This window comes from Sphaerodactylus townsendi, linkage group LG04 (genome assembly GCF_021028975.2).
Source record: "Sphaerodactylus townsendi isolate TG3544 linkage group LG04, MPM_Stown_v2.3, whole genome shotgun sequence".
Classification (NCBI taxonomy): Eukaryota; Metazoa; Chordata; class Lepidosauria; order Squamata; family Sphaerodactylidae; genus Sphaerodactylus; species Sphaerodactylus townsendi.
The window spans coordinates 136,965,030-136,991,909 of record NC_059428.1 but is presented as its reverse complement, the minus strand read 5'-3'; the positions used below and the strand labels follow the sequence as shown (position 1 = coordinate 136,991,909).

The 26,880-nt window shown below is 44.8% G+C and overlaps 1 protein-coding gene across 5 annotated transcripts in view; it reads left to right on the top strand.

The window, feature by feature from the left end:
* TSC22D1 (TSC22 domain family member 1) overlaps positions 1-26,880 on the top strand; it is a 61,705-nt gene that overhangs the window by 12,145 nt on the left and 22,680 nt on the right. The window contains exons 2-3 of one of the 5 annotated variants that reach the window (XR_007244215.1): positions 8,401-8,571; positions 10,673-15,659. The exons of 2 other annotated variants lie outside the window; for them this stretch is intronic. The gene's annotated coding sequence lies outside the window, so the exon portion shown is untranslated. Of the gene's footprint in view, positions 1-8,400; positions 8,572-9,508; positions 9,562-10,672; positions 15,660-26,880 lie in introns of those variants that run through there. 2 more of the 5 variants (XR_007244216.1, XR_007244214.1) reach the window with 2 other exon arrangements.

Genomic DNA, 26,880 nt, shown 5'->3' with positions numbered 1-26,880 from the left:
TCTTGTTATATCTAATTCTCCACACAACCCAAGATTTGGATCTTCAGAACTCTCTCAGCCCCGCTTGCCTCACAAGATGTCTCCTGGGTGGAGAGGAAGGGAAAAGGAGTTTGTAAGGCGCCTTGAGACTCCTTACAGGAGAGAAAGGGGGGTATAAATCCAAACTACTCCTCCTCCTCCTCCTCCTCCTCCTCCTCCTCCTCCTTCAAGCCTTTTTATAAGTTTGTGCTAGACAATGAAACACTTGTCCTTCTCAACCCCTTAGAGTTGTTCATGCGAAATTTGTTTTATTGAGCTTCCATGCAAAACTCTGTTCTCATTTGACCATGCTGATAACCAATTTAAACCTGGTGGCATGATATTTGGAACTGAGAAGTCACCTCTGTTCTGTCTGTCTTGCATCTCTCCCCTTGCTTGCCCCCAATTTCACTCTTTCTCTCCTTCCAAAACTTTTTCAATTCCTGAAACAATAACTGGTACATTTGAAACGTAAAAATAAATGTAGGTAGTTAGACTATCTTTGCAGCATTAATTCCATGGGCGGCTGAAAAGTTGCCATAAGGATAGTAAGAATAGGTTCCTTCAGTACAGCATCAAAGTTAACTTGGGATAATCTAACAAAATTGTATGTTATGCATATTTCCTAATATTTTATTTTCTGAACCACATTTTAACCTATGTAACCTAGTAACTCTTAGCCATTTTTGTGCATTCAAAAAAAAAACCCCTATACATATCAATTAACTTCTTTAAATCTGCACAGGAGCTCTTGATATTGGTTACAAAAAGTGCCATGTCATCTGCATAAAAACTGATTTCAAATTGATGTGGACATACCTGAATACCTCTTATCCTCCTCTCCCATTTTAATATTTCTTGTTTACAAACAGAATATCTTTATGTATTTTATCAGCATCTACAACCTCAAGCTGTCACAAAAAGACAGATCTTTCCTAAAAATCTGTGAAAAGCTTCAGTTTTTCATAAATTCCTGAAATATTAAAATATATATTTGGGGGATAACCCCTCCTAATTTAAGAAGCAGCTTTGAGAAATGCATGTCCTGTGTGATTTTATTGACCATTTTGGAGACTCTTGGGCAACTACAGCAATATTGTGATGATACTGAGAGACTTCAGCTACCTTCACGTTGACTGGGTAAACATATGCTCGTGCTGCAGAAATGACAATCCTAGACTTCATCAATGACTGCGCACTGGAGCAGTCGGTCACAGAGCCAACTGGAAGGATCGTGATCTTGGACCTGGTTCTGAGCGGGGCTGAAGAGCTGGTGAATGAAGTAGGTGTTGCACCAGTTAGGAGCAGGGACCACAGTGCTATTAAGAGCAGCATTTATGCCAATGGAAAATCTAAAATTATAACATTTGATTTCAAAAGAGGGAACTTTACAAAAATGAGGTGAATAGTTAAAAGGAAGCTGAAAAGGAGACACAGAGTCAGATCCTTAGATGATGCTTGGAAGCTGTTTAAAACCACTCTAACTGAAGCTCAGGAATAATAATAATAATAATAATAATAATAATAATAATAATAATAATAATAATAATAAATTTTCTATACCGCCCAATCTCTGAAGGGCTCTGAGCGGTGATGTATTCCATTGGTATTCCACAGGTTAGTGGAATTCCACAGGCTAGTGCAAAGTCTAAAAGATTGCCTGCATGGTTAACTACCTAAGTCAAAGAAGCTAAAAAAAGTAGAGGAGCTTCTTTTAAAAGGGGAAAGTCTGTCACAATTAATTGAACAGGAGGGACCACAGGGTCTAGCAAAAGAAATGTAAGTCAATAATTAGGCACCAGAGAGAGAAGATGAGGAGTACTTTGCTGAAAAGCATCAAGACCAACAGTAAGCCTTCTTTATGGCAGGAAACTCACCATAAAAGCAGTTGGGCCTTGGGATGACCTTGGAATAAAAGGATTGCTAAACTGGGGAGATGGCAGAAAAGCTCAATGAATTTTTTGCTTCTGTGTTCACTGTTGAAAGTGTGTGGTGTGTTCCCATACCACAGCCACTGTGGTCAGGAAAGGAGTCTGAAGAATGAAGTCAGATGGAGGTGATGAAGATATGAAGTTCTAGACATACTGAGAAAATTAAAAACTGATTAAGTCTCCAGATCTGTACACAGTTCTGGTCACTATATCTCCGAAAGGACAACGCAACGCTAGACAAAGTACGGAAGAGGGCAGCCAAGATGATTAAGGGATAGGAGCATGTTTCCTATGAGGAAAGACTGAAGAGTTTGGAACTCTTCAGTTAAGAAAAGCAATGTCTAAAGGAGGCCATGATAGAGGTTTATAAAATTAAGCACGGGTGGAGAGAGTTGACAAAAAATTTTCTCCCTCTGCCAAAAGACTTGAACTGGAGAGCATCCAGTGAAGTTGAAGGGCAGTCAGTTCAGGACAGACAAAGGAAAATATTTCTTTACACATCAAGTGATTATATATGGACTTTGCTGCCAGAGGATGTAATGATGGCCACAGGCATGGGCAACTTTAAATGGGGATTAGACAGATCTGTGGAGGAGAGGTCTCTCAGTGGCTACTAGCCATGGGGACTCAAGGGAACCTTCCCGTTCAGAGGCCCCAGAATATTAGTTTTCCTTAAAAATGGGGCAGGGCTGGAGCCCTTCAGAGATAAACCAGCCTGCAGCTTCAGGCCCTCCAATCAGATGATATTCATTGCAAACATTCACAACAACAATTGAAATACAGGCTAGTCACCAGTTGATAGAAACACAGCCCCCCTCCAGTAATCAGTATAAGAAATTCTCGTACTTAGAATATTAATATGTAGTTTTGTGAAGAAAGGCTGGAGTCCTGTTGCAGTAAGCTCCCTGCAGCTCCAGGCCCTCCAGTCACAACATCCACTGCAAACATTCTCAACAAGAGATCAAAAAACACACTAATAGCCAATTAATATCAACACAATCCTCCTTCCAGTGATCAGTATAAGAAATTCTCATACCTAGAATGTTAATATGTAGTTTTATTGCGCGCACCCCCCTGCCCCCTGGTGACTTTGCCACAGTTCCGGGGGCGTGGCATTCCTGGGTGGGGCTGTGGCAAGGACGCAGGGCGCATGCACCCCAGGTGCAGTTCCCCTTCGCCCCACTTCTAGATTCAAATAATGACTGTTTAAAGTATTAAAAAAACAATATACTGAAAGGTAGTGTATTATTTCTTTTTTATATAATTATATTGATTGATTTTAAATAATAACACAAGGAGAGAAACCAAAAACTGTTTAAAATTGTTAACATATTACAAACATATCTAATTTTCTATCTCTCTCAAACCCCCCAACTAAAACATCCTATATTGTCTCCCTCCTTCCCATATTTCCCTCCCTCCCTACTTTCTACTTCCCCTTCAGATTCCTATAACTACTTTATCTATTCCACTTGAGAGAAAGCTAGCAGAGGGAGAGATCCAAAATCCTTAATCTAAAAGAGTAGTTTAAACTCCTCTCTTTCCAATATAAATTTCAAGGGAAAAAAAGAAAATGAAAAATCTTTACCTATAATACTTTCCCAACCTTTATACCAATGAACAAAAAAAATAGAATTACTATATATTGTATTATTTCATACAGTTCATACACATGTGGGGGGTGCCATGGGGGGCAGGGGGCCCTGGGGGGCAATTTTGCATCCCCCACTTGACGAGATTTGTTGTACCCAGGGACAGAGATTACCCCCTTGTCCCTAGTGGAGTTAATCATTAATAACCGGTTCTCCGAACTGAGAAAATTTTAGTAACCGGTTCTACCGAATAGGTGCGAATAGGCTGCATCCCACCTCTGGGCAGGAGTTAAAAATCTCGACAGTTGGTGGCACCTTCCTGTTTCTGGCTTAGTTGAGTCATAATTGGGTTGTTACAGTAGAACTACTCTGAATCGCTCTGGTCTCTCAGAGTTTGGCAATTTGGTGGATTCGTTCAATTATTAGAACCTTACCTCATAAAAATGGCAGGGCCAGGCTCTCTCCAATGTAGTTCGATTTCGTGGTGTTCTGCAGATTTGATTGATAAGGTTTGCTATAAATATACATGATGTGTAAAGAGGCTGGGTTGGAAAGCAAGTAAAAGTCTCAAGATAGTTCTTGTTACTGAGCTGTAGCTTTTATTAAGAAAAAGTTGGCAACCTCTGGACTGTGCATTTGGGGTGGGGGGGAAGAAAAGAAGAGGGGTTATTTTGGAGAAAATGACACAGGATGGAAGGAAAAAAGAAAGATTTTCAACTTAACTTTGATTATTGTGATCAACAAAAATTGTGACCTGTAGAGAACATATGTATTAGTGTCTGTGCAAACCAAGGTAAACAGATTTTTCATTTGTTGTCAAAATTCACTGTCAATATTCATTAATTTGTAGAATAATTCTATTAGTTCCTTGATGTGGTTTTTAAAAAATGTTTACCTGATTATTTAGTTTTCAGATACCAAGGAAAATGTTTTCATTGTAATTCTGCCCATGTTTACTTAGAAGTAAGTCTCACTTCATTCATTGGGTCTTCCTGCCAGGCAGGATTGTGGCCTTTGTGGCTATGATATTATTTGTATAAGATTTTTTCAAAAACCGGAGTTGTGTTTTCTTTGTTTAGGTGGTTTATAGTTGGCCTTTCTTCCTGGGACACGAGGTGGATTGCGCAGTGAAAATCAGTGTAGTCTACAGGAGAGGACTTCCAATAAGCAGTGTAGAAGGGTTAGGGGTTGTGGTTAGGAAATTAAAACCAAGTGAAAATTGAGATTGTAGATTAGAACAAAGATGAAATTAAGTATAAGTATTAATATGGTGTCATTAAACAGTAGAAATTACTTAATAGGTAAAGTCTACACCTCTTTTATTAAATCATCTCCCTGCATCATTTAAATGTAATAGAAATTATTTGGTGTGTATTAAGTGCTGTCAAGTCGCTTCTGATTCAAGGCTCTCCGGTGGCTCCTCGCATTCATCCTGTCATTAACTGCCCTGCTCAGGTCTTGCCAACTGGAGGCCGTGACTTCCTTTATAGGCTCCGTCCATCTCAAGTTTGGTCTTCCGTTTTTTTCCTGCTGTTTTATTACCTTTGTAAAAATGCCCTCCTGAATATTTCTGTTCGGCATAATTTGTGAAATGGAGTACATCAGGATCTTTCCTGACCACCTCAGGCAGGCCACTGGATAAGGCAGTGGCCACAACGGAGTAAGCGTGCATAGTGGCAAGTGTTGCCATGTATAGGGGAGAGCCAGTTCTGCAGATATGCGGATCCGGAGCCGTGAAGGGCTTTGATGTGATAGCCAGTACCTTGAATTGAACCTGGCAACAGATGGGCATCCAGTGGAGTGCCTGCAGAACGGGACTGAGATGCATGCTCTGCCTCTCTTTGAAGAAGAAGAAGAGGAAGAGGAAGAAGAAGAGGAAGAAGAGGAGTAGTAGTTTGGATTTATATCCCCCCTTTCTCTCCTTCAGGAGACTCAAAGGGGTTTACAATCTCCTTGCCCTTCCCCCCTCACAACAAACACCCTGTGAGGTGGGTGGGGCTGAGAGAGCTAAGAGAGCTCCGAGAAGCTGTGACTAGCCCAAGGTCACCCAGCTGGCGTGTGTGGGAGTGTACAGGCTAATCTGAATTCCCCAGATAAGCCTCCACAGCTCAGGCGGCAGAGCTGGGAATCAAACCCGGTTCCTCCAGATTAGATACACGAGCTCTTAACCTCCTACGCCACTGCTGCTCCCTTGAATGGAAGCCCAGCTGTGGCATTCTGCAGCCACTGAAGTCTCACTGTATAGCCGAATAGAACAGGTTACTAATCTAAACCAGTTTTGAAGATTTTCTTTGTTATTGGAGGCTGGAAAAACTGCTGCTCTGATTTTAAAAAAGATATGTTAATTCTTTTCTGCACAGATACAATGGGTGAACCTTGGCTGACCAGATGAATTTAGTGGGTCCCCTCTTGTTATCCCGCATCCTTAACTGGATAGGATTTGTTAAAATCAAAATTGTGTGAGGTTAGTGTGGTCCGATTCCAAAAAATAATAATGAAATTTTAAAAAACAGCCCTGCAAGATTTGAAGCTACATAGGAAGTGACTCCGACTTGTGTTTTAGCTTGTGTCAGGCACTTGTTATTGCTGTATCCTTTGGAATCGGCAGCCTGCCAGAGTGCTGAGCAGGGAGGAGGCCTGTTTGTTTGCTGCCTTTAATTCTGTAACCTCAATGATCCCCATCTGTAAAATGGACCTCATTGGGATGCTCAAGGTCTTTTGGTGGTTAAGAATTGCCTTCCTGTTCTATGCCCAGTAGTTTCTGCAACCTCCCTTGTCTCTCATTGGAAAAATGTGATGTAATCTTTGTGGCACCCTTTGTTTTATGAACATCTTGTGTCTGTGGAATGAAGAGACTGCCATATGAAGAGGTAATCTGTTCTCAGATTCACTGAGTTGGCATGAGTTAATTTCTTGCTGCTGTACTGCGTGCTTTTCACCTGTACATTGGGACAAATATCTTCTGAGAGACAAAAGCAGTTACTTTTTAAATACTCTGTTTGTAGACTTGCACAACTATCTCCAGAGGAGTGGTTTTATTTGTTGCAGCAAAAATAAAGAAGAGTCTTGTAGCACCATAAAGATTTAAATTTTACTGCAGCATGAGCTGTTGTGGGTTATAGTCCACTTTCTCCTTTGTTTATGAGTGTATCTCCCTTTCCAGGTAGTTTCTGTATGTGGATGACATGGGAAAGTAATAGAGCAAGGTTGAGTGAACATGGAATTGTAAACACTGCACAGGTAGAATCCCAAAAGGGCTTCAGGGAGATAGATACAGCGGGGGGGGGGGGGGGGGGGCGTGGCTCAATACCCTAATCCAGAAAAATAGTGCCGTGGCTGTTCAACAGCCTCCTTCCCACTTGACCTGCCCAAGGGTCCTGGTCTTCTGATTCATTGCAGATTTTCACTGTCTCATTTGCTCACTTTATTTATACCCTGCCTTTCTCTGTGTTGGGAAACACAAAGCAGCTTGCATGGTTGGCCTCCATTTTGTCTTCACAACAACCCCTTGAGGAAGGTTAGTCTGAGGGTGCATGTCTGGCCCAGGGTCACCCAGAGAGCATTCACGGCTGAGCGAGGGTTCCAGTTTGGGTCTCCCAGACCCTAGTCCAGCCCTCTGTGTGCTGCAGTGCACTGGCTCTTAGGAAGAACCATTGCAGTCACTCCCATGAATGGCTTCCTCCCCCCCCCCCCCCCCCCGCCGATTAGGTCTGGACTCATCATGCTGTGCCCTCTAAGGTGCCACCCGACTCCTGTTCATTCATATGCCTGATCAGCTCCTGTGTCATATACAGACTGTGTGGTTTTGCATGCTGTGTTTACTTGTAGATTTGGCTCCATGCGTTCACTGCAAGAGCAAAGTGGAGTGTGAATGCAGGAAACTTTGCTGCTAATCAAACCCAGTTCGTGAGGCCGGGCAATGAGTGTTACTGCTTGAACGGCTCAGAGGTTAAATCCTGGCTTCTTCTGATTTTCATCCTTTTTGGGGCCTGGATCAGTTGATAAGTGACTCGGTGCTTCTTGGTGGGTTTTTCTATTTTTTCTTTTGTAAATCCTGTAACTTCTTGGTCTTTGCCAGAGGCTGGGTGCTCCTGCTCCACGGGCCAGTGGACAGGATTTATCCTCTGTTTTGCAGCTTGCTGGAACCAGCCTCCTCTTGCAGTCCAGTTGATCAGGCAACTTCTGTGGAAGGAGCATTCTTGCCATAGCAGCTGTGTTGGCGGGCGCAAATGAGTCAAAGCTCTCAAAGGAAGCAGATGTCCGAGCAGGCAGACGAGGAGCTGGGGGACAGAGTTTCCTTTTCAGTTTATAAGAGCATCCCAGCAGATGGACTTGGCTGGACTATGAAGCCGTGGCAGGGGGAAGAGTCATCGGCGAGTCAATGGCTGTGCTACAAAAAGAGCTTTTTTCACTGCTTTACAATAAAAATCAAAGGCCAGGGTGGGAGGGGTTAGACTGGGTGGTCCAACGAATTGGCCATGCCAGCAGGGGCTGGTGGGAATTGTAGTCCATGAATATCTAAAGCACCAGAGTTGGACACCCCTGGGTTAGACCATTTGGATGTGGAATAGGCTTTTATGTTTCCCCTTTGTTGCCCACAATTCCTTCTGCAATGAGGCTGACAGTCTATGTCCTCCTTGGCTCTTTCATTTCAGTTTAGTCTTGGATTCAACCAAAATGCACACTTTAAAATTTATGTAGTTTTTAATGCTGACTGTGAATGTTAGCTCTGGCATGTGGGCGGGTTTTAAAAAAACCAACCCCACAGCTCACCCTACTTGCATTTGTATTTTGTTTCAACAAGAAAGAATAAGTGCAGAAAACCCTTTGAAATAGCTTTATGCATTTTTCTTTTGTAGTTGTTTCTTCTAATTCTAAAACTCTCTTAACCTCTGACTGGAGGAATGAATGGAGCATTGACTTCTTCCGAAGCACCAGAGAACCGTTTCTGCCCCGCCCTTAGAGGCTGCCACGAAGGATGCATCCCATAACTTAAATGCAGATCGGAGCACAGTCCTCCCTCCATACAGGTGTGTGTACCAAACTGTTTTAAGTTTGAGAACAAACACTGGTTCAGTATCAGTTATGCGAGGCAAATGAACACTGTCGATTCTGTAGTTTGAAATGGGAGAGTTTGCAAGTACTTGAAAACCTCAGAACAAACATATTAATTTCGGATATAATTTCTGAAGGATCGGAAAATGCTTTGAAAAGCTTGAAGCTGGTAGGAGAATCTACAGTCTCAGGGCTGTGTTCATTTTGCCCTCATGCAAAGTTGGGGGGCGGGGGCAGGGGTGTTATGTGTCTGTTCTCTCGGTGGCGTGTGGTCTTGGAAGGGCAGTGTTAGTATATAAAGAGAGGAGAGCCCCCGAGGGTCCATGCTCAGCACAAGAGGCCTCCCCAGCCTCCTCCAGAGATGCAGCCAGAGCATTTGACCCAGGCTTTCCGGGGTCCCGCTGAGGAAATGTCTGTTTTAAGTTTTTCAGAGGTGTATTTGTAGCTTCTTCCTTCCTTCCTGCTGGCCTTGGCTGTGCTGGCTCATACTAGCCAGGTACATTGTTCCAGAAGGTGGGCCATGACTCATCATGGACGTCTCTGGATGGGGATTCTCAAGTTCGAAGTTGCTCCCTGGTTGCCTGAAATCCAGCATTTTCTTAGCAAGCAAAATAATCAGTCAGCACAGTTGAGGCATCTCCATGATGTGATGGTGAGTGAAGCCCCTGAGCAAGTAAAGTTATGAAAATAAAGTTGGATTTGGCCTGCTCGCTTTCTGTGGAGCTCCTCCACGGCTCGTGCCAGAAGCCCTGAGTTTCTCATTTAGTCACGGGGATGTTAGGTCTCGAACCTTAAGCTAATAAATGTAGTATTGATCAGAAGTGTTTATTGATGAGGTATCAAAGCACCAAAGCTTGGCAAAGCCAGTTCTGACAAATCTGGCCTTTTCCATCCCCTTTATCCCCATTGCAGATCCCCCCTCCCGCTTTCCCAAGAAGTTGTGAATAACAGTCCCCGGAGCTGAGGCGCCACAAGGTCGGTGGCAGATAGTAAGGGAGAGCCACCTGGCTTCCTGCCCCCATGAGGTAATGGATGCAGCTCTGTTTCCCATGGGACCAGGGTGGTAGGGGAAGTCTTGTTATCTCTGAAGCTTGTGAAGCCATAAAGTTAAGATGAAGGAAAGAATGCTCCCAATGCCAGTGGTAACATATAGCAGGCTAGTTACATATACCTTTCAGCAGCATTGTTTTGTAGCTTTAAGCAGTTACATTGAGGTAGGAATGGATCTCAGTCACAATCCCCTGACACAGGGGATAGCAAAGGCAGGCATGAGCACATAAGAATATGGGTACTTTCTGAATTAATGAGCCCCGCATATATTTTAACTCTGAATCCCGTGGCTGTCCCTGCTCTCACTTCAAAATTTTGGGCTTTTGAAGAGAGGTGGGAGTAATATGAACTCCTTACTTAGGTTATTCCAGTTTGTACTGGGCAGTGTCCCAGATCTAAAGATAAAAAGTCCTCGTGGTTTGCTTTTTAAAAAATAAAATAGATCAGCCCCTGTTTCTGATGAGCTCACAGTTAAAGATTGCCTGGGTTTTTTCCTATCATTTGGCATACCCCCAAATAACAATTAATGGCCTTCCTCTGGTATTGTTTGTGACATGGTTTTATTGAATTATTTGACCATTTTAACTGTTGTTTTTAATTGTTTAAATGCTTTAATGGTTTTTGTGCATGCTGTCTTAGGGACCCTGATTGGGTGGAAAGGTGGCAAAAATGTTCTAAATAAATAAAATAAAAACTTAAAGAGCTGGTGAACTAAAGCAGCGTAGATGACATCACTGCTGTATGCCTCGCATCTGGAAGAGTGGCTTGCTCTCCTTTGCCATGACTTTGCTTCTTGGTGCTGGTTATGCAGAATCCCAATTAAATACGACCTGCTGTGCATGTTTGAAACCCTGTTTTTGATTTGTTTCACTGTCACTTCTTGATATAGTCCTTCCTAGTATACCTTTCACAGCTCAATGGGTTTATATCCTCTTAACAAATATTAGCCAAGATAATGAATGTGTGTCTACTAGAGGCAGTGAAGATTTTGTGACATTATTCATTTCTCCCTCTACTATATCTAAGTTTCCTGTGGACTGTAAACATCAGAAGATGACAGGAAATGCCAACGATGGATGGAATTATTACTGAATCTGCTCACTCCAGTTTGAAGAAAGAGTTACTGGATCATACTCTCAAGCAGTAGCAAAAGGGCGTCCTCCTCCTCCCCGCCCACCCCTTCAAGGTTTCTTTCAGATTCTCCTCTATGGGAGATTCTCTTGTTGGCCAGGTTTTTTTTCTCTTTTCGTTGCCTAAATGCCATTTGGAAGCAGTGTGGTGGGAAGGTACCTTCACCGTCTCCAGCTGCCTGAAACTCTAGATTGGTCTGTTAGACTCTGCAATTAACCATAATTTGTCCATTTTTGCTTTATTAATTTTATAACCAGATAAAAATTATACCCTAAACATTAAAATTTTTCTAGTAGAATTAAAAAGGACTGTTGAAGTGAGCAGAATATTAGCTTGGATCCATCATGAGGTTTTTTCCCACACTTCCACTCATGCTGCAGGGACCTTCGTGAATGTGGAAATCTTCTCTTAGGAGGCAGGAGGACATCTGCTGCTGTGTGGGTGATTCTCCACTCCTTCACTGGGAGGCAGGAACTTCAAATTTCCTCTTCCTGTGCGGAGCTTGGGCGCCATCTTAGCCAGTACTTTTTCCTGCCTCTCAGGGAGAGCACGAACTTGGGCTAGGCGCCCAATTCTTCTGCTGATTTTTCTGTATTTTTTCAATCCTCTTTGCCCTTTCTCTTCAGCTTTCTTCTCCTCCCCCCCCCCCTTCTAGCGGCTTTTCTCCAGCCGCTTTTTCCTGCCAAATTTCCCTGCCGCAATTATTCAGCCCAGGTCCTTCTCCCCTGCCCGGGAGACCTTCACAAGATCCGCTGCAGAGGCCACCCGAGTGGCGGCAGCCAGAGCGGCTCCACTTCCCTTCGGAGGCCATCAGGCTGACTGGGAGGGAAGCAATGCAGCAACCTGCTCCCGAGGCCGTCAGGCCGACTGAGAGCTGGGCAACAGTTCTCCTCCGAGTGGTCGTCAGGCCGTCTCCGGAGAGGGCAGAGCCACTCGTCTAGGAGGACACCCGGTTGGGCCAGCAGAGGGAGCTGCAGTGCAGGGCCAGCAACCTCCAAAAAAGTGTGCTCAGAAGTGAAAGCACACGGAGGCTTCAGCCACCCAGATGACAAAAAAGGGAAAAGGCTCCAGCTGTTGCAGAGACCCAATCCCCTCAGAGGCTCCGACGGGGACCAGCTCTTCCAGCCCCAGGCAAGAGGGATCCTTACAGCAGGGGAATGGGGAGGATGTGGAGGAGGTTTCCCCCAACTTAACCCACAGTAGCTCTGGACTCATCCAGGGACTGTCTAGGAATGACCTGGTCTCCCTCTTCCAACAGTCCATTTCCAGGCCAGAGAGGGTAGACCTGCCCAACGAGTGGTAGCCCTGGCCTCCAGGAGGGTAGCTCTGGACTCCAAGGAGGTAGCCCTGGCCCCTGTGAGGGTAGACCTGGACTTCCCAGTAACCAACCTTTAAACAGAACACATTCTCCTTCACCCCCTGCCAGTGACAGAGGGGATGCTTCTCAATTAGACCCATTATGGGCTCCAGATATTCAAGAAGGGGTGGAGCTAGAACACAAAAAAAATTTCTGATACAAAAGATCTGGATCTTTCAGAACATTTCCTCAGATTTTTCAAGGTAGAGAATCTTCCTTTTCTTATAGCCAAGACCATCTCAGCTCTTGACCTCCAAGACCCGGCAGATGCTGTGGACCCCACAGGCCCCCCATCTGGCGCTGCTCCAGTCAAGGTTCCAGTCAAGCACATTTGTCTGAAACGTTTCCCCATGGAAACCGTACACAGCATCTCAGAGGTGCTTCACCCGGGGGACTTTCTGGCTTCCTTGGACCTGACAGAGGCCTATCTCCATGTCCCCATACGTCTGGCACATCACCAATACCTACGCTTTGAGGTCAACAATCAGCATTACCAGTTTCAGGCCCTTCCCTTTGGGCTAGCTCCTGCCCGTTTGTGTTTTCCAAGGTGTTACTAACACCCATCATTCTCCTCAGGGAAAAGGGAGTAGACGTGTTTCCTTACCTTGACAACATTCTTGTGTGTTCCAACTCCAGAAGTCAGGCCCACCAAGACGTAAACCAGGTGTTGTTGGTCCTAGATCACCACGGATTCTTGATCAACAGAGAAAAGAGCTCCTTGGTCCCCTCCCAACTGATGGAACACCTGGGAGTCCTAATCGACACCAACAAAGGTGCCTTCTTTCTTCCAGAGAAAAAGATTCAGAAAATCCAGCTTCTCGTGTCCCAGGTCATCTCAGCCTGAAGATTCCCTTTGCTACAACTGGCAAGTCTCATGGGCCTACTTATTGCCTCCATAGACATAGTAAAGTGGGGTCGGATGCATACCAGGACCTTGCAACTTTACCTCCAATCGTACCAGGCGGACGTCATGTACAAACAAGACCGCCTGCTTACCATTACAACCTCACTATGGAACAGCCTTTGCTGGTGGACCTCCAAGAGGAACCTCAGTCAAGGGAAGGTGTTCCTACCCCCGGAACAAGCTCAAATCTACACGAATGCAAGCCTCCAGGCCTGGGGAGCAACCCTGGGGACCCAAATAGCCCAAGGAATCTGGACAGCCGAGCAGTCACGTCTCCCCATCAATATCCTAGAAACACGGGCAATCCTTCTGGCTCTTCAGCACTTTCAATATCTCATCAGACATCGACACATACTGGTACAGACGGACAATGTTTCTGCAAAATTTTATATCAACAACCAGGGAGGATCACGATTAACACAGCTTCATCGTCAGACAACAATTATTCTCTCTTGGGCAGAACAACATCTGCTATCCCTACAAGCAGAACACATCAGGGGGTGCTTCAACACCTAGGCAGACTGGCTCAGTCGACAGCAGATTGTAGAGGCAGAGTGGTCCTTCAACTGCTCTGTCTTTCTGGAACTAACCAACAGATTCAGCAGTCCCTAACTGGACCTGTTCGCCACCACGACCGACTCACACACTCCCCAGTTCATGTCTTGCTTCCGGCATCCAAAGGCCTTGGCAATCAACACCCTCTCAGCTCCTTGACCCCCTGGGCTACTGTACACCCTCCCACCGACTCCAGTCATCCCCAGGCTTCTGAGGAGGATCTCCAAAGAGAAGGCGACAGTCATCTTGGTCTGGTTTTTGGCACTGGTTTTCGGCACTGAGGGAACCAGCAGTGGAACATCCATACCCATTACCTCAGATTCCAGACCTACTGATGCAAGGACCCATATGCCACCCCAACCCAGGATGGCTGCGACTGACCACGTGGCACTTGAAAGGCGCCTCCTCTTGAGTAAAGGCTATTCACCTAAGGTGACCGAAACCTTGCTTACTTCATGCCACCCAGCAACCAACAGGATCTACAATGCCTCTTGGAGGGCCTTTCTATGCTGGTGTCAACCCAAGGGAGTCAATTCAGAGAACCACTCTATCCCAGACATCCTTGAATTTCTGCAGAGTGCTTTTGACAATGGTTTACTCAGTGCCACACTGCGTTGTCAAATAGCTGCCCTCTCTATAGTGTGACCACTCATACATGGAGTCCCAGCCACACGGCACCAGGATGTGGTACACGTTCTTCGGGGTGGGGGTGGCACAATCTCAGACCCCCATTCAACATTGTTTTCCATCTTGGCGACTTCACTCATTTCTCTCGGCATTGACACACTGGCCCTTTGAACCTATCCGGTCCATCCACCTTAAATGGCTACGGATGGAGACACTGTTCCTAGTGGCTGTTACATTGGCCAGAAGGTTTCTGAATTGTGGGCCTTGTCTGTCAACCCGAACCTTTGCATCTTCCACAAGGACAGGTTGGTACTCAGAACTGATCTACCTTCTGACCGAAGGCTAGTTCTGTGTTCCATGTCAATCAACCGGTAATTCTACCTACTTTTTGCTCTCAACCCTCATCGGAGAGTGAGAGACTGTGGCATAACTTGGATGTCAGATGCTCCCTGAAGGCCTTCATACTTCTCCCTGAAGGCCTTCATACTTCCTTTAATGTCTCCGCACCGAACTTAGGAGGTCAGATGTCTACTGCAGCGATCTGTTCTGCCCTCAAGTCCTGCATAGTCGAAGCCTACAAAGCTGGAAACCTACCGGTACCCCCCAGCATCACAGCACACTCCATTAGGAGCACGGCCACCAACGCTGCTCTTCGTCATCAGGCATCCATGGAAGAAATCTGCAGAGCTGCCATTTGGTCATCATCCTCCACGTTTGTCAGACATTCAGTCCTGGTCAACTGCTCAGACGGCCTTCGGCTGAAGAGTTCTTGACCATGTCTCCACAGACTAACGACGTCCCACCCTACAGGGACACTGCTCTACGAGGTCCCACACAGCAGATGTCCTTCGCCTCCAGGAAATGGTCTATTGGACTCTTACCTGAAGGGTCCTTCTCCTAGAAGGCAGGAGGACATCTGGGCCCTCCCTTCTCATTAGTCCTGTACTGTTGCTCCATATGGCTGTTTTTTCCTGTTGTTAATGTTACTGTCATTTTTTGCGTTGAGCTCTTTTTCAAGTTTACAAGGTTTAGAGGTAGTTAGTAGTTACTGCTAGGCCAAAGGCATACTGGCTAAGATGGTGCCCAAGCTCAGCACAGGAAGAGGAAATTTGAAGTTCCTGCCTCCCGGTGAAGGGGTGGAGAATCACCCACACAGCAGCAGATGTCCTCCTCCCTTCTAGGAGAAGGACCCTTCAGGTAAGAGTCCAATGGGCCGTTCTGGTGGATCCAAGCCATCATCTGCACATAGTCTTCACTCCGTAATTATCCTTCATCAGTCTTGCCAAAGCTGCCAAGGGTTTGGTAGAAATTGTAAAGGATATTACTAACAAAAGACACCCCTGATGGCATCGCATGGGAAACTGAAAAGTTTATAGAGCTTGTATTTGAAAATTAGCTTTTGTAATAACTCCTTTAACATTAAACTTTGTATTGATTAAGTTGGTCAAGATGACTGTGCTTTTTATAAATGTTCTTCCACCGTGAATAATTCTCAAGGCTCAAGTATCACTGATGGGCTCGTGAAGTTGCCTTATTCTGAATCAAAGTCAGTATTGGCTACTCAGACTCTGGCCGAGTCTCTCCAAAGTCAGTTCTCTCGCCTGACCTTTCCCCCTGGAGATGCTGCTGGGGATTGAACTGGGGACCTTCTGCCTGCCAAGCAGATGCTCTGCCACTGAGCCACAGCCCTGCTCCACTCATCTGCAGTTTTACAATATGCCTCCTTCTACTCTTGAGAGCCATGGAAAAAAAAAGAAATCTTTCATATCGTGGTGATGGTCCTTTTTGATTCAGCCCCTTGATTCTTAAAGTTGCCGTGAGCTTCTGTAGACTGTTACAGTTACCTTTGTGACTCTTGTGCTTCCAGTTTTAACTGGATGGATCTCTGCATTGTGTCTCTGAACTGGTTTTCTCACTGCCTCTACACACACAAGCCTTTATTGGCATACAAAACAGGACAAAATTTTAAAACAAAACAAGGTTAAGAAATGCAGTTAAAATTACTAATTTCCAGTATAAAATTTGCAACAGTTTCACAAAAGAGCACATCAGAGCTGTTCAGGAGATTAGGTATCTTATAACACTCATGCCACTGAGAACATTGCAAGAAAATGGAATGCATGTATTTCATGCGTATCTTATTGTATTTAAGGCATAGAAACAGAGAATGGTCAAGTGTTTCAACCGTAGTCATATCACATGAACAAACTCTTTTAGAACATTCCATATTCTTAAATCTTCCCTCCAGCAGAGCTGATGGCAGCACATTACATCTTGCAGTAGCCAAGGCTTTTTCTCACTGCCGCTCTTTCCCACCGCCCGACGTGCAGCAGGCCGTAGCCCCGTTGTTTCTCAAAGAGGAGCAACATTATAAAAATACATGCGGAGAAGGCACAGAACTTTCTGAAGCAGCGACTTACCCCCACTTATTGTCGCTGCCCACTTTTTATGCCAGCATTATGCTGTTATTTTTTTAAAATGTCAGCTTCTTCATTCTGTCCTCTAGGACGCAAGCACCACGTGTCCAAGGGGCATCCTGGTCTCTTTCAGCAGAACTGGATTTATTCGACACTTTTTGTGAAGATCTCGTAATTCAGCTGCAACTTCAGTGCTTGTCTGTGTTCACAAAGGTTGTTGCATCCATTGTGTATATACCCCCCAAGCCACAGACTAGTTGCACATTCTGTATTGGTTCCCTGTGCGTAGTGTGATACAAAAAAACAAACATTTTTTAAACTGTAGCTACTCTAAAAATGTGACCCAGCTAATAGTTTAGGTCAGTGGTGGTGAACGTTTGGCACTCCAGATGTTATGGACTACAATCCCCATCAGCCCCTGCCAGCATGGCAATTGGCCATGCTAGCAGGGGGTGATGGGAATTGTAGTCCATAACATCTGGAGTGCCAAAGGTTCGCCACCACCGGTTTAGGTGGTGGCCACAGGAGCCCCTGCTGCCAACCAGGTTTCATGCTAGTAAATGCATATTTGATGAAGTGGGAGGGGGCGTGATGGGTTGGGTCATGCTGGTTTCTTGATCAGTTTATGTGTGGGAAAGACTGGAGTACGGCTGATGTGACAGGGCCACGGCTGGGCTCCTGTCGGTTTTTAAGAGGCCCTTATTTCTTCCAGGAGTCCAGAAGCGCCTTCAGTTGTGTTCCGTTCCCTCTCCAAGCGTTGATTGGGTCATCTCGTTAAACTGCCGGTGACTTGGCAGCATGAAGAAGGGCAAACTGGAAGCCAAGCGGGCCGTGAATAGAATAAATTGAGTCACTCTCCCCAGTTGCCCTGCTTTGGTAGTTCAGCTCAGTTTTGAGGGATGGAGGCAGCTTTAGAAAATCTGACTGGGTGCATCTCCTCTATTCACAGACAATAGTGCATGATATGGTAATGTGACACAAAACAAAAATTCATACTGCCTGTCTTAAATTTTAGGTTGTGATCGGCAGAGCTATGATTTTGTGTGCCTGTTAAAATGCTTTAGCCTTAAATGGGTAGGATGCTGAGAGGGGGGGGGACAGTTATGACTTCTGCAGAGAGGGAGAATGGGCCGTAAGGATGCAGAAACCCAAATGTTAGCTGGGAAGAACAATGCAGGTGAAAATTCTTCTCCTGAGGCTGGCAGGTGATGGTGTCAGACTCCTGAACGTGGAAATAACACAGACCGTAGGGAAATCCAAAAGCAGTTTATTCCAGGTGATACAAAGAGTAACAATGTAAAGCAGGATCTGAGCTAAAGAGCTCAGATCCAGGACTTATATTCTTTATTTCCCCCCCCTCCCCATTTCGCCCCACATCAAATGTCCACTACAGTTTCTACTACAAAGCTACAAAGAACCTGGGAACCTTTCACACCTCTTTGAAGATGGGCTGGCGCCAGGAGATTGCTAAGGAGGGAAGAGGGAAACAGGAAAACAATTGCAAATCACACACAGCAAGACATCAAGATACTGACAGGCATGGTCCTGACAGATGGATGGTGAGGAAACAGCTGGCCACACACCCCCATCCCGCTTCACCACACAGTAGACTTATCTGGCTGCACGTAGAATTGCCACCTCCTGGAGACTTGTGGGCACTGCCTGGAGCGGGCCAGGAGCTTCATCAGGGTATCATGCCATGTTTTCCCTGGAGGAACTAATCTTTGTCATCTACATAAATCTGGGAATCAGTTGTAATTCCAGGAGATTTCCAGACCCTTTCTGGAGATTGGGAGCTCTCCTGCACAGTAGCTGGAGAACTGGTTTTCAGATGGTGATCCCTGATGTGATTCAGGAGCGACCGGAGCAGGAAAACCTTGTGGACTGCGGGAGGGGGCATGTGGGTATGGTTGCCTTGCCTGCAGTGGTGGGAGTGGCTTGCACTGTTCTGCATGCCACTTTAAGCGCCATGGATTGTGGGAACAGAGAATAAAAACTAGATAATAATGGGGCAAGTTTTATGCAGAATCACACAAACTTTCTGTTTTAATAAGAAGGCTTTGCACCTTTACAATCAGCTTCAGAGATCATTTAAATTTTATTGAATACTAGCGGGGCCCAGCCATGCGTTGCTGTGGCAATTGTCCTTCTCATCACAGTCTACAACCCACACAGATGTCCATGCAGGTCCAATGATCCACAGCATAGCCTTTTGGGGTGGTCAAATGGAATCCCTCTTTCCCTTTTCAGTTCACATTGTTATTTGGTGCTGTCTTGTTTTTTTTAGTATAAGGTAACCCTTTCCATTCTACAACGGAACTGCCCAGAGTGTGCATCCCGCTGTCCATGAGGCTGGTTGACACGCACAGTCCTGGCTTGGGTTAAGGCGGAACTGGGGCAAGGAGGCTAACCCAGTTAAGCAGCAGAGGTAGGGTGGTGAGGCACTCAGATCGAGGTCAGCTCTCTGGGTTCTTAAAGGGCCATGTGCAAAAGAATTGGAGCCGGTAGTGTTGGTTCGCCCCCACCCCGCGGATTTTCTTAGAAGAAAAAGGCAAACTCCAGCTCTCTTTTACTAAAAGCGAGCTGTGGCAAATATGGGTGAGGAAGTGGGTAAGTGGTGGTTGGATGTGTGGGGGGGCAGAGGGAGGGGTGTGAGGATGAGCTGGCTGTGTGTGAAGGTATGTGTGTTATGTGTGGTGCAGCAGTGGTGTGCGAGGCACAGAGAGTGAAAGTTACCTGCGTGTGAGTGGGGACCCCACCTCGTGTCTCACACGGCAAAGTGTGTATGTGTTTCACTTCCAGTCGTATTACCTAACAGTGTTACCTATTTACTGTTTTCAATGCTCATCTCTGCCCATCTGCGCAAACATTCTAAGCCCTCATCCCAAGCCCTCAGGCCACAGACAGACAGGCTGCACGAACATTCTAAGGGTGACAGTTAAACACAAACAGCTTCATGGCCTGGTGCGCCAGGAAAAATATGTTTTACCTGGATCAGGTATGGACTTTCGGCGATTTGAAGGTCCGATTACCTGCCCGCAACAGGGAGGGACGTCATGTGAAAATTTGGGGTCGATCCGTCCAGCCATTTCGGCGTTAGGGAGTGACTAACAAAGTCACTGTTAGCTTTTTATATATATAGATTGTAAAGGGATGAGTGGTGAAATGGTTCAGAACCGGTGCTTGATGGATAGCATACTGACTTGAGAGGTTTGTTGGGAGTTGCCTGATTGGATTCAGTGTGAAAAGTCACTTCAATTACTTTTTTTCCAAAGGGGGCCTTTTCACATTACGCAAGGATAAACTGCCACAGTATTGTTGCTTGCTTGGAAAATTAAATGTGCTCTGTTGCATGAGAATGCATCTGTCTGTTTGGTTGTGGCCCTGCATGCCTCCCTCTACATATACAGCAGGTGCACAGGTGGGAAACCAACACTTCCAGTATGCCAGCGCATGTGAGTTAGTGACATCTCAGAAGCAGTTGTGTCTGTGTATGTTGTTGGGTTTCAGTTTGTGTCCGTGCTTGTGATCTCCGGGCCTTTGGCATCTTTTAGTTGCCAGAGTGTAGGTCGAAAGAAAATTAATTGGGTAGCTGGTCTGTATTGATGACTTTGGGAAATGTTCAGTTCAGGGTCCTGCTGCCATCAGAGCTCACAGATGGAAAAAAATAGCAGACCTGCACTCCAGCATAGTGTCCCCTCGATGTGGCCGTTCGCTTGTAGTTGCTTTCCCCAAGAACCCTGACTGAGATTGAGTTGAGAGCGGCTGCGAGCAGTTTCACTTCTGAAAGGTTATCTCTGCATTGACTATCAGAGATTTTGTTCTAGCAGAGAGAAAGGAAACGAATTTCGTTAAAAGTTAACTGAGCAAGATTTGTTCTGTCTTTGCAGAATGAGCCTGAGTTTGCTTACAGTACTGTGCTGACCCCACTTTCTTAGCTGAATCAAAGGACAGGTCTTGGCACAGGTGGAGCTGTTTGGAGCCATGGCTGGCGGGGGCTGCTCTGAGCATTGGAGGGGAAGGGAATTCACATTAGGTGAGAAGAAAGGGGTCCTTTCAAAGAAAGAGCAAAACACCCTTTCAACAGATTTGCTGGAAGCAGCTTTAGTCATCCTTCCAATCAGTTTGTCAGGATAATTGCTGAAACATGTTGTCTAACCCAATTTCTTGTTCAGTTTGACTAATGATGCATTTTCTCAATGCTGCAGTTCAGAATTGCTCTGTTGTGTATCTGAAGTGTCTGGATTATTTTGAAAAAGTAACCAGCTCTTGTCCTGGTGCTTGTTGTCTGTCTGTCTGTCTGTCTGTCTGTCTGTCTGTCTGTCTGTCTGTCTGTCTGTCTGTCTGTCTATGAGACTGCCCATAGTACCTCTCTAGACAATCTGCTCTTGATGGGATAATTGTAGCAGAAGGCAGCGTAAAATTCTTTAAAATTAATGCACTATTAAAACTGAGCACTAGTTACTTTTCCAGCAAGACGTTGGGTACAACTCAACAGATGTTGGCTCACTCGTGTATTTGTAGCTGCTGCTGATTGTGAAGTAGCCATTGTAACAGAATCCTATGCCTGTGGCGTACTTATGGACATTATACAGAATCTACATGGAGCATCCAGGAGACCTTGTTCGCCATTGAATTTTGGTGTGATTCCAGTACAGGGGATTTTAGCATAATATTTTCCCTCTTAATTGCTCCCCAATAACACTTGCTGTTGCCAAGTTTCTTTCTTTAGGGCTAGTTGGGCATAGTGGGCATCTTGGTTAACTTCCTCTTTAGCATTTAGGGCATTATAGGCTTCAACAAAGGTTTTTTTGCAGATTAGCAAGATTGATTAAACCTGGGCCTAGACATTTCTGATTGGGCTGGGTGTCTTGGAGCAAAAGATTCCTTGTCCAGTCTTGCATTTCTGCAAATTTTTCTTCCATATGACTACAAAATTCTGCACCTGTAAGTAGTTCTCTTTGATGCTTAAGTTATTGCAGGTATGTACTGAAGTGAGCCTCTTCTCAACAAGCTGAAATGATCTTGCTGACAGCAGACGCTTGGTGCCACAAGTCTTGAGTAGAAGTCACTCGGGAAAGCCGTACTAACCGGTTCCCCTTCCTCCTGAGTACTTTCTTCGCTCTCAGGCCCATTGGTTGGCATTTCCTCAGGGCAGTCTTTACTATTGGAGGTAGTTCGATAAAGTTTTTCTCCAAGACCCTCTGTATCTTCTGCTTCTGTGCTCTTGAAGGCAGAGAATCTGTTGTAAGTGGGGAAAACCAGTTAGCAGCTGCCTGCTATGGGGCTGTATCACAAGATAAGAACATAAGATAAGCATCCAGTTTAGATTGTTTTAAATTTGGTTGCTGTTGCTCTGGGCTCTGTGATTTTGTTCTATCTTTCCTTCTGGTCATATTTGCAAAATGTAAGTTAAACATTTGAGGGAGGGGGTGGCAGAGGCGTAGCTAGGGAAAATGGAGCCTGGCACAAAATCTGAGTTTTGCATCCCTCCACGACCAAAGGCTCAGCGCACTCCCCCATTACAACCAAAAACCAATTTTTTGCATCAGGTCATCTCAAAGTCACCATCACATTATAGAACATGCCCCAACTCACAAATCTGAACACATCCAGGGCTCCCTAGTTTAAACAGCATTGAAAGTGATGCTGGATTTTTGGGTGGGGAGGGATCCACCCTGAAACAGCATCACAGCATCACTTTTAATGTTGTTTAGACTAGAGAGCCCAGATTCTCCTTTTAAATCCACCTGAAAGGAGACTCTGGGCTCCCTAGTTTAAACAATACTGAAAGTGATGCGGGGGGAGGGGGGGTTTCCACCCAGAAACAGCATCATTTTCAATGTTGTTTAAACTAGGGAGCCCTAATTCTCCTTTTAAATTAACCTTTAAGGGAGAATCCACCCTGAAACAGCATCACTTCCAATGTTATTTAGACTAGAGAGCCCAGATTCTCCTAGAGAACCCAGATTCTTCTTTTAACCCCACATTAAAGGGAGAATCTGGGCTCCCTTTAAATCCACTCAGAAGAGGGGTGGGTTTAAAAGGAGAACCTGGGGAAAATTTGAGGATGCCTGTCAGGGGAACAATGTTTAAGTTGGCAGTACCAGAATTTCAGGCTACCTTCAGGAGACTCTCCTGATACCTCCCAGGTTTGGTGAAGTTTGGTTCAGGGGGTCCAAAGTTATGGGCCCTCAAAGGGTAGCCCCATCTACTATTAGCTCCATTGGAAACAATGGGGGATGGGGGCACCTTATTTGGGGGTCCATAACTTTGGACCCCCTGAACCAAACTTCACCAAACTTGGCTGATATCATCAGGAGTGTTGCCTGACGATATCCTGAAATTTTGGTGCCGCTGTCCTAAAAACTGCGCCCCCTGCTGGCCAACAAAGTAAAAACACTAAAAATATCAAAAATACATTTTTCGCTCCCTCCCCAGGTGTGTGCCTGGTGCAACACGCACCCCCCTTCCCCGTGGTATCTACGCCTCTGGGGAGAGTATGAAAGAAGCAAAGGAACAGACAGCAGCTTTGAATGGCTGTGATTGTTCTCCTAAAGCGGCCTGTATGAGCTGGAAAGAAGCAGCTTCACTTTGGCTAGATTTCTCTGTACTCCTTTAGTAGGAGCTGTAAATCACTTTTAGTATCAGTTCAAAGCAATTTAAGAATGAAGGAGTGGGGGGAAAATAAAGAGTTCTTGTCCGCTTATAAACCGCTCACATCTCAGCGTTCAGCCTCCATGGCTGCTATTTTCCTTTTTCTGATTCTGTGTCTGTGATGCCTTGTTGCTTTGGCCCCCTCTGAGCCCTCCACATCAGAACATGCCCTGCCAGTCCCTTCAGGGTGCACCAGTCATATAGGCATCTGGTGCCCATCTTTATGCATGTGGGGGTGGGGGGAGGACAGTAAATGTATAAGGGACCAACTTTGTGTCCACTTCTGTTTCAGATCTGTAAGGGGGGGAGGTGGCCAGCTGCAATGAGTAGAAGCTTTTGCATGTGCCTGTGTGCCTTGAATTTCCTCCTAGTGTACATGCTGCAGAGTTGGCACCAGTTGTAAGGATTTGCTTTCCTTCGCTTTTTCCTCTCCTTTCCATCACTCCTCCCAATCTGGATTGAATTGTAGGGACTCTTGCTGTGGTTTGCAAACCTGTAGGAGTGGCAGCCACAGTGTTGATATGGCAAATACAGCTTTGGAGTGAAGATGTTCTTCGCCCTTGCATCCTTGGAGGAGAATTTATTTTCCCTCCTCTTGAAACTAGGGGCCCAGCCAGCTCCAGGATGTCCCTCATGCCCTTCCACATGTTGGCAAAGTATACAAAGTGAGAGCCAAGACTTTGTCTTCTTTTCCTGTAGTCATAATCTCTGGCTCATTCCGCACATGCAGAATAATGCACTTTCAAACTGCTTTCAGTGCTCTTTGAGGCTGTGTGGAATAGCAAAATCCACTTGCAAACAGTTGTGAAAGTGGTTTGAAAATATATTATTTTGCATGTGCGGAAGGGGCCTCTGACAGACTTTGGGAACATTTTGGTGGCTGCTACTTGCAGGTGTGGTTTGCAGCAGTTGTCGGGGGGGGGGGGGGGGGGGGGAATATGTGACTTTCCAGGGAGAAAAAGGTCTGTATTTTCTCCCTAGTGTTCATCTGGTTTATTTTACCACTTCAACAATCACCTGTAATGTTGCATATAAAATTGTCTTATTTGGCATATTTATGCAATTGCAAAATACAAATGCTTTAACTTTTTACAAGCAAAATTGTGAATCTATCCAATGTAGCTGCAAATGGCTGCTTCTCCTATCTCAGTGTCTGCCACCTGAGAGGTGGGAAAGAACGAAAAGGAAAACTAATTTTGTAGTAATGTATTATTGCACAGTACCAAAAACATACAATGTGGATACTTAGCCGATTTCATTTATTTATTTAAAACATTTATTAGTTGCCTTTCTCTCCTATGGAGCTCAGGGCTGTTTGCAACATAGGTACAAGACATAAAAACCAAAAGCCCAGTCTAGGGTTGCTGGTAAACTTAACCAAATATGGCCCTGAATAAAACCATCTTCAGCTTCCTCCTGATGATCAAAAGTGAGAGTCCAGGTGCACTTTCCTTGGGGCTAATCATGGGGCAACCACAGAGAAGTCCCCTCTCTCAAGTGCCCACCAAATGTGTTTCCTTTTGATTGCTGGGATAGTCAGGAGGGCCTTTGCCTATGTGAGCAGGAACATATGAGAGAAGACGGACTTTCAGATGCCCTGATCCAAAGCCATGTAAAGCTTTATTTATTTGTATAATTTATAGCCTGCAAATATGATGGGAGGTGTGTTGTGTATGCAGAGATAAATGAGTTCTTGTAGGAGCGAATTAGGATGTTATGGACTACATGACAAGCCTCTGGCCAATTGGCCATGCTGGCAGGGGCTGATGGGAATTATAGTCCATAATATCTGGAGTGCCAAAGGTTCGCCACCACGGCTCTATTCTGTCCAAATAACACTTTTGTTTTACTACAGAATTTGTTCTCTATTTTCTTTTCTTTTGAAAAAAAAGTTTATTTTCATTTACAAAGTTACAGAAAGATGACTGCTGTATAACAATTAAAATTAATAAAAGCGTGTGTGTGTATGTGTGTGTGTATGTATGTATATATATATGTGTGTGTGTATAAAGTTGTGTACATACTACAATCTCCTAAAATAGAGGTTATCATAAGTACTTTACAATCAGCAGAGTGAATACTGAAAATAATTTATTTGAAGTTGAGCTCTCTCCCGCCTAAAAGGAGCAAGCGGATGTCAGATTCTTGATGTGGATTTTTCTTCTTCTATTCCACAAGGAGGCAGCACTGCACCATCCTGCCATGTCTTGCTGAATTGCCTTGCCTCATGCATTATTTTGTTCCCTGTTCTGTTGTACGTGCATGATCAAAGGAACTAATTTTTCTCTTTTCCGGAAAACACATTGAAGTCCACCACCACCACCCCACCCCTTTGACTCTGTGCTATATTAATTAACGGAATAGGATGAAACAGTCAAGAGTTGAAGAGGTAACTCTTCTCTCTTAATTTATGAAGACTGTGATTCTGGTTTGGACTGCTTTTGTGTATTTGTGGCATTTCTTATGCATCTGTCACAAGAAGAAGACCAAAAGCCATCTGAATTTTTCTAATCATTCCTGCTTAACAGTTGCTGTCCCATGCAATTAAATTGTTCCTTTGTAAATTGACCAGAGTCCAGTGACACGTAAGGACTAGCAAACATTTATTCTAGCATAATCAAAATTGTATTAACTTATTATAAAAAGGAGGCAGCGAGACTGTTAAATAAATTCATGGATTTTGTTCCTTGAAGACTGGAACTTAAGATTCTTGGGGTATGTACAACCCTATGCATTTTGTCTCTTATATGATTAGATTTGTCTCTTGTATAAAAAGAAGTCTAAATGAATTTTACCATAAACTGTTATAGACTAGAGTTCATTTCATCAGGCAAATTATAATGCTTCCTTGCTAGGAAAACGTTGGTATCCAACATTAGAGACATAACATTTCAAGAAGTGTTGAAGACTTGGGACATTAAAAAAATAATTATTTGCTCTGTTCTTTTATTGGTTGTTTTTTGTGCGCATGTGAAAAATGAAATTGTGGTGTGGTGTGGGGAGACGAAATATATTCCATCGGTATTTCCCTGTCAATCTTGAGTTTTGCTGCTTTTTCAACACATAAAATGCATCATTGTCACTTTGCATATTAGGTTCTACTAACAGACATATTAACGGAATTGAAAGGTACGAGCGCCTTATTTTTCTGCAAACAAAACTGCAAATATACCTAATACTTGTGAGAGAGAAGAACTGGAAAGGGCTTGCCCTCCTTTGCTGCCTTAGTTTTTGCCATCGGGTGTGTGTATGTCTCTGTGTATATTGGTTGTGGTGGATTTTTTTCGGCTGTGTACTTATCCGGTAGATCTTGTTCCTAACGCTTCTTCGTGACCTGTTAAGTGACATGCCTTTCAGAGGTGTGCACGCAGAGAGAGAAGTCTCGCTACACTGTGTCTAGTGAGAAGGGAATGTTTAGTGGCATGTATTGTCCATGTCCCAGGTGGGAAACACCACCCCGAAAACACAATACACAGCAACCTCACCAGAGTTTGAAACTTGCTATGCAGTTGCGTGGCTGGGATTATCGGGGTCCATTTACACTATAGTCGCGATTTGCATTTAGCAGTAGCAGCAGCAGCAGCAG